The sequence below is a fragment of the Suricata suricatta genome, chromosome 13 (genome assembly GCF_006229205.1).
Source record: "Suricata suricatta isolate VVHF042 chromosome 13, meerkat_22Aug2017_6uvM2_HiC, whole genome shotgun sequence".
Lineage (NCBI taxonomy): Eukaryota > Metazoa > Chordata > Mammalia > Carnivora > Herpestidae > Suricata > Suricata suricatta.
Window position 1 is genome coordinate 79,117,984 of NC_043712.1, and position 8,612 is coordinate 79,126,595.

At 37.7% G+C, this 8,612-nt stretch overlaps 1 long non-coding RNA gene across 2 annotated transcripts in view; it reads right to left on the reverse strand.

The window, feature by feature from the left end:
* Nucleotides 1–8,581, reverse strand: part of LOC115277057 — a 29,067-nt gene extending 20,486 nt beyond the window's left edge. For both annotated transcript variants that reach the window (XR_003902200.1, XR_003902201.1), the window contains exons 1-2: nucleotides 8,464–8,581; nucleotides 3,669–3,783 (exon numbers count right to left, since the gene is read on the reverse strand). This is a non-coding gene — a long non-coding RNA (uncharacterized LOC115277057). The remainder of the gene's footprint in view (nucleotides 1–3,668; nucleotides 3,784–8,463) is intronic.
* Between the last annotated feature and the right edge of the window lie 31 nt (nucleotides 8,582–8,612).

Sequence of the window (8,612 nt, forward strand, 5' to 3'; positions counted from 1 at the left end):
AAGCATTCTCTGTAATAAAGTCCAATGCTTCAAGTAAAATGATGTTACCAGACCCTGGGTAAGGCAGGGAAGGGCAATTAGCCAACTCCAGCCCCTCTTGAAATTCTATTTAACCTAAAAAGAATAAAAGCAAAATGCTAAGGAGTACTCCTGAAAGTGACAGCCCAAGGACTCAGGCCCATGAGAGACTGAGAGTCATTCATAAAATTACAGAACAATTCCTCTTCCCCGACACCTGAGTGCCACATCAACAGTGTCCAGTACAATGACAGTGGATTATAACTGAAATGGTGTCAAGACACAAATTCTATTTAAGAAGGAACTCTTAGGGAAACCTCAGGTGACAGGGGAGAGAAAACAAAAGTACACCCGAGGAAACTGAGTCCTGTGGCCCTACAGCTGCAGCCATAACATGAAACACAGTCCAGCTCTAACCAACTAAACATAAAACTTCTTATGAAAGGCCCATTTCCCTCAGTTTCTATTCTCCCAGATATCACATCCAGTCTTCAACCAAAGATTACAAGGCATGCTAGAAGGAGAGAAAACAAACCCCAGAATCTGAAGTGACAAAGCAAAACCCAGAACCAGATTCAGTAAGGGGTGATGAAAATGTTCTGAATTACACAGTGGTGACAGTTGTATACCCTTGTGACTATACTAAAAACAACTATATTTTACACTTTCAAAGGGTGAACTTTATGGTATATGATTATCTCAATTAAAAAAATGGTCTAAGAAAAGATTTAACATGATGTGTAACTTTTTCCAAAACAAAAATTTTCCTATATCATTCATACCCATCCAATTTGTGAAAATAACATTATAGAATAGAATAAACCTATGAGAACACCAACTGAATGAAAAATTTTAAGAATTATGATTTTCATTGTATAATTCTTTGCTACCCATAACATCAATAATAAAGGAGTAAACATATTGTCTTTTTTCCACTCAATAAATATATACTTAATGTCTCTGCCTCATATAAGAAACTGTACTATGTTGTTGGGATACAAAAATGAAGTTGACGGTCCCAAAATACAATATGAAAAGTGTCAAGCACAGACTACATAGAATACAATGGAGTTAAGAATACAGGAGAGCATTTTCACCTGGAGTGATCAAGGAATTCTTCATAGTAGAGGTAGCGTTTTAACTGGGCCTTTATTTATTGATTTAACCAATGTTGAAATGCTCATTATGCTCAGGTAATATGCAAGGTGCTAGGAAAACAATACTAAAAATGGAATGTATTCTCTCACCGTGTCATGAAATAAAACTCTAAGGGTGTATGTATAAATATGTGTGCTTATTTACATATGTATGGATAACTAACCACAGTATAGCATAATGAGAGCACCTTTGAAGAATGAGTGAATGTCAACCAAAAAGCATAAACCTCTTCAATGGTTCCCTGCAGCCTTTCAGATAAATTCCAACTGCAAAAATATGGCCTTGAGTTTCCTATGATTCAGCCTCTGACTAAATTCCTGGGTGACTTCCTCTACTGCTTCTTTATTACATTATAAAATGTGGTGGCTATTTTATCCTTTCCTATTTCCCCCTTCCTTCCCTTTAATCCCTCTATCCATTCATTTAAGTACAAACTGAGGGCCCACTGTATTTAAGGCAAGGCACAGGGATACAGCACCACACAGGACAAACAGGGGTCTAGTCCTTGTGGAGCTGGTCTTCTATACAAGGATAAAGACACTGAACCAATAGACAGCTGTTACATGTGGTACACATGCAAAGAAAATACGAGAGTCTATGAGTCTACAATGATAGTCTTAGTCCTTTCCTCTAAGGTATTTGACTTCATGTGTAGTAAGTAGCAAATATTCTTCATTCCTTGGTAAGAATTTATGTGACAGAGGATGGAAGATAAACCTTAAAACATTCTAGGGACTGCAATCATAGTGAAGTTGCTAAGAGTTCAGTCATGTAGGGCATGTCACAATATTTCTGCCAAGGTGGACGGCAAGTTGCTTCATCTTGCACACTCTGCCACTGAGAAAGAGACACATCGGTCACTTTGGATTCAGGAGGCAACATACACTCTATGCGAATGTTCTAGATTGAGTAACTTGCTAAGTAATTTATAGTTTTGAATGGATCCCAAAGCTTCCAAGCAAACTGATCTTGGGCCACATGATCCAGAAGATCCAATCGTAGGGAGGAAAACATCATGGTAATACCCTAATGTTAGGGAAAAGGGTTTTTTCCCCTGAGGTTTGGGGAAAAGCTGCCTATACATCTTCTACTGATAAATATTACCCTTTTGAGAGATAGTTCTAGGCTTGCTACTCTGCTCCCCAGACTAAATGCCTGATTCATGGCATATCAGATAACCATGCAACATTGGGCTGTCCATGGTGAGCTGCCCAGCGAAGCACATAGAAAACAAAAAGGATAAAGAAGAAAACTGGAGCTAGGTAATCATGCTCACAGTTGACAGTTAGGTGGCAGCAATACTAAATCTGAAATCACTTAACATTGTCAGGCCAGTAAAAGTTACCAGTTTGGTCTTCTTTCAGTTACTAAGACATGCTATGTAGACTCTCTTCTTCTTAGAGCCGTCACGCATATTGTTTCCACTGCTGATGAGGCTCTTTCCCTGCTTTTCACAGGGCTGGTTCCTTCTCATTGTTCACATTTCAGCTTAAGTATCACCACCCAAAAAAGATGTTCCTGACCACACTGTCTAAAGTTATGCCCTTACCCCCACACTGTTATCATCTGTCATGGTACTTTGCCTTTTCTTTCTGTGCCTTGTATCACAATTTGTTGTTATATATTTGTCTGTTTACTTGAATATTGTGTATATCTTCCATCAGACTGTAGGTCCCACGAGAAGGTAAGAATAATGACTGTTCTTCTCACCATCCTATACCCAACTGTTGGCACAGTGTCTCATACACAGAAACAGTCATTAAAATTTGTGGAATAAATAAGTACAACTGCTTGGACTCTCATCCTTTCAGGAATGGTAGTCATCCTTCTTTTATAAGCCGAACAGTCCATCTTCTGCACGCTTTTTGCACACCGATGGTGATTTGGGAGTCTTACCAGAGAAATTAAAGTGCCTAAAGTCAGAAGAAATTGGGGTGTTTCGCTTTGGCATTTCTTCCTAAAACTTAAAAGTATGAGACTATAAATTTCTATAAATGCTATATTGCAAGTAAGAGCATAATTGAATATTTAGCAGAGAAAGCTCATAATTTCCTATGGGTAATTTTGGCCTAATGTCAATTTTCACAAGTCTCAGCACTGGCTTAAAATACAGAAACAAGAGGAAACTGAGAAATATGCTATATTTTTGTGACCAAATTTCTGGGTTGAAAAATTAAGAAGGAGATGAAAGAAGACAAGGCAGACCCTTGGTTAACTTTGAGACAATTACTGAAAAAGTCTCCTCTGTAATCAGATGAACCTTTTCCGAATTTTCGAAATGATTTTTTAGCCTAACTCTAAAGTTTTTATTATGGTAATATTCATACTAAAGAATAAGCAAAACAGAAAACAGAAAAAAGCCCTAAGAATGTACTCATAATCGGGAACTTGTTTCACTGAGCCATCCAATAGAAAGCATATTCCTAAGAAAATTCCCGACAATCTGACATCTTCAATATACAGGAAACATTCTTTGCATTGTGGAGACTTACCTATTTCCCTAGCTATTTCCACATACAAGTCCTGGACTGGCTCTTTCTCTCTGTGTTTCTCTCAGACATTTTCTTCTGTTCTTTTCTGAAAATTACATCATGGTCTTCTGGGCCTCTGTGGCAGGAAGAAAGAAGAGGACTAAGCAAAAGAATGACATTTTCAGACTATCAAATGTCAAGAAAAATAAAACATCACTTACTCAGCAACAAAAACCTTATTATGCAACTAGAATCTTCATTTTTGTATCCTCAGGGATTCTAATATCAGCATTAACTGGTTATTTAAAGTTATCTTGATGATTACCATCTTGATAGCATTTACCAACTCTGTCAGGTTAAAAAAAAAACTTCGTGTTTTAAGTAGGAGTTTTACAATCAGTATAATTTTCTTTAAAAATGTAAAACAACAGAGTTTCATATTGAAAGTTAGTGTTTACCTTACTTAGTTTATTGTTGTGTTTTAATACTGATTTACTTATTTATTTTACTTTAGTTGTAGAGAAAGAGAGCATGCATGCAAGTTAGGGAGGATAGGGTAGGGAGACAGAGGGAGTCTTAAGCAGGCTCCATGCTCAGCATGGAGCCCAATATGGGGCTCCATCCCATGACGCTGGGATCAGGACTTCAGTTGAAATCAAGAATTGGACACTCAACCGACTGAGCGACCAAGATCTCCCAATACTGATTTACTTGTAATAACGCTTTCTTTAGTCATAGAAATAAGTAATCATTTATATAGTGCTTCCAAGTTTAAAGATGGTATCAAATGCATTTTCAACTTTATCTCAACAATTAAAGAAGGCCTAACAATATCAACTAAGTGTAAAAAAACAGTACTTGATAGGGGTGCTTGAGTGTGTCAGTCATTTGAGCATCCAACCCTTTATCTGGGCTTAGGTCATGATCTCAAGGTTCATGAGTTCCAGCCCCTGTGAAGCTCCGCACAGATAGTACAGAGCCTCCCTCTCTCTGCCCCTCTCCTGTGCATGCATGTTCTCAAATTAAATAAATATTTAAAAATAAAAAAAAATTTTAAAAATCATGCTTCATTATACATGAAGTTTTCTTTAGGGAAAATAAACCAACAGCCCAAGGCAAAGGGTATACCAAAACTCTCCTAAGTTTAATGAACATGCCATTCAAAATTCATTTATTGGGACACCCGGGTGGCTCAGTCAGTTCAGTGACTAACTCTTGATTTTGGCTCAGGTCATGATCCTAGGGTCATGGAATCAGGCCCTGTGTTGGAATCTGCAATGAGTATGAAGACTGCTTATGATCCTCACTCTCTCTCTCCCTCGGTCCCTCCCCTGCTCATATGTGCACTCTTTCTCCAAAAAAAAAAAAAAAAATCATTTACTAATTTCTATTTCTTTTCTTGAAGTGGTATTTAATAAAAACTGCAAAAATGGCTATCACTCCTGTTGGCTTTTCTTAAGAATTCATTAAAAGCCATTGATATTGTAGCTTTTTGACTAGCATCCCTGTTTCCCTTCTTCTATTTCTTTGTTCATAATTTCTTGGACTTTAAATTTTATGATAGTGATATGGGTGAGGTTTGGCATACTGTAATTACATAGTTACTCACAATGGTAATACTATAAGGAAGCATTTAAAATGGAACATTTCACTTTTTCTTAATGGTGGAAAGTTTCTTTTTGTAATAATAGCATATGGTAAGAACATGTTTAGTAATATTTGCACTCTATCTTGTGTAATATTACTATGGGAAATGGATTTCAACCCAAATAAATAAATAAACAACACAACATAGTGGTAGAAGTAGAATAATAGAGTGAAGATGGAAACAGATTACAAATTTCTTCACAGCTCTTCAGGAAAGTAATTACTAGGCTCATCAAAATCACCTTGTTGTCTTCCTTCCTTCCTAGGTCCTTAACGTACATTAGGTTTTTCATTGTAGAAAGTTTGCAACATCCAGAAGAACATAAAGAATGTGTATTGGTTCTTAGCTATCTCCAGTAATTCCATCATAAAGAGATAACCATTGTTAACATTTCAGTTTATAAACTCCCAGTATATGTGTACATATGTGATTACATTGATATACATACAATTTGTTTTATGTGTATATAATTAGAGTTGTCTTGTAAACTGTTTTGTTATTTCTTTTTGTCATTATGTATCTACCTTTTCCCCATTATCAAATAGTCTTCTAAAATATGAAAAGCATGATTCGGGGAAGGGGGTGGACTGTCAAAATATATTCACAGATATGTGAACAATAACTAGAGGTCACTTAAAAATCAGTATCTCTAAGAAAAGTAAGCTAACATGTATAAGAGATAGTTGACCAACAAATATATTTTTATTAACATAGGCTTTTAAAATTCTTCTTAAATTATACACATTATACTTTGTTCTTTGTGTTACCAGAAAGTAAAATTCTCCTATAAATAGATCTCTCACTAAGAGTTTGGTATATATTCTTTTAGTTTTAAGTGCTTTTAAATGACAAATAGTATTTGATCTTATAGATTTACTGTAGTTTACTCAATTCTCAATGTTTAAGGTATTTACAATATTTCATTAGCAATAAATGTATTTTGTAGATCCCTGAACATAAATCTTTGACAAAAAATTTCAGCAAATCATGCAAAACGTATGATATCCTATTCTTATATGCATATCATTATTAAGTCTCATGAATTTAAATTCTTAACTTCTTTGAACCCATTTCTTTATATGAAAAATTAGGGGGCTAGATTACAGTTCTAATATAGATAGTCCAGTTCTAAAAAATTTGAGTTCTAAACAAAAATCTTAAATTGGGTGAAACAATTTGTGAATTCTTAGAAGAAACATGAGACATATAATTCATGCCTTTCAAATGAGTACAAAGAAAGTGTGTGTGCATCTAGGTTTGTATTTGTGGGGATGGCATAAACAGGACCATACAGAAAAATTAATTATCTTTCTGGAATATCAATTTTACTTCAAGATCTAAGGACAACGTTTGTGGGTTTTTTTCCTATTAAATATATTAGAGTAAAATTTTTAAATCTTACTGATTTTTATTTAATATTCATTTATTTTTGAGAGACTGCAAGATTGTGAGTAGGAGGAAAGGCAGAGGGAAACAGAACAGAGAGAATCCCAAGCAGCCTCAGCACCACCAGCGCAGAGCTGGATGTGGGGCTCGAACTTGCCAGCCATGAGATCATGACCTGAGCCCAAATCAAGAGTTGGACACATAACCGACTGAGTCACCAGGTGTCCCGAAGTCTCACTGACTTTTAAGATAAAAATGGAAGCTTTGAAAAAAAATGTTCATAATTTTAAGACGTCAGGATTTATTTTCCACTTTTGTTAGGAAAGGATGCAAGGCTTTAAGTGAAGAGGAAGAGCTACCAGTTGTAACACAAACCATTTGAGGACTGGTTATCACATTCTTAAGAGTAACTGGGGCGGGGGGCGCCTGGGTGGCTCAGTTTCTTAAGCAAGTGACTGGGCTTCCGCTCAGGTCATGATCTCACAGTTCGTGGGTTCAAACACCACGTCCGGCTCTGTGCTGACAGCCAGCTCAGAGCCTGGAGCCTGCTTCGGATTCTGTATCTCCCTCTCTCTCTGACTTGCCCTGTCTCTCTCTGTCTCTCAAAAATTAAAAAAAAATTTTTTTAATTAAAAAAATAAAAGAGTAACTAGGATATTTGAAGTAATCCTTGGCCTGGGAATCTAAACAGCATTCACTCACTTCATTGCCTCATTTGGGAACCTGTCAAGAGGTTAAGGTTTGTTTGATTTTACTTTCACACCTGTCCCATCTTGCTTATATACAATTTTATGAAACTTGTGGTTTGTTTCTTTTAAAACCCGAAGGCCAGTGTCCAGACAGGAGGTCTAACCTTTCTAAACACATCCACAGGAGGTATCATCCACTGAACATAGTTCATCTAGAATTCTCATTAAGATTGCAACCAATGTATGGTTTCTACTCTCACAGTCATCAACCTTACTTCAAATACGCCACATTATTTCACAATTAACAGACTCTGAGCTCGATTTTAAAAAGTTGTGTTTTTTTTTAAAGATTCGGATCTCGAGGATTCAGTAAAAATATCTGAACCAAAGGCCCCCAGATTTTTCTATGGGTGAAGGGAAATGTGATCTATGAAAATTAGGGCATTTCAAAATCTAAATCAAGTAGAAAGCTAGGTTTTCTTAAAAAAGTATTTGTAGCAGGGCTAATGGCTATCAAGAGCAAACTTCGTCAGGGTCTTGGTTTTCTAACTCCAAAACTGACACGCAACGTTCATAGCACGCCAAATGATGTGCAAAATGAAGTACAAAGTAGAAAGTCTAAAACGTATTTCTGTACGTCCACTCCCTATGTTCAGATGGCAAATAACTTTCCTCTTTCCTTTTTCTTCCTTTAATGCGTTAATTAAATTTTTTAAGTTCAGTTTGTGGAAATGGCTGCTCCGAGGCCGAAATTGGCAAGCGGGTACAAAAGGAGGTCACCAACACTGTCCAACCGGGGCTCGCTCCGCCACCGGCGTCTGTGGGCCGCTTCGTCCCTCCAGTTGGGAAAATATGAAGCTAAGACGCTCTCAAAACGCCCGGGGACTAACAGCTCCAGGGGACCTGCGCTCTCCGTTAAACTTTCCTCCAGAAGCTCCCGGGGGCTGGTTCCCAGAGCAGTGGACCGAGGGTGGCCCGGGCGGCGTCGGGGGTGGGGTTCAGACCGACTTTAGCAAGATTGGCTTTAGCAAGACTCCTCCCTCCTCCGCCCTAAGTGAACTACAAATTAACATAAACTGTGTAAAAGAGCGACCTCAAATAACTCTGCAACATCTTCCGGGACGCTTAGAAACTCGGGTACCGGCGAAAGTCGGGGACCAACCAGGCGGCCTCAGCCCCAGGGGGCGGCTGGCGCCACGCCCCGGCCTCCGGCGACGTGACCCGGAAGTGCTCGGCGGCGGC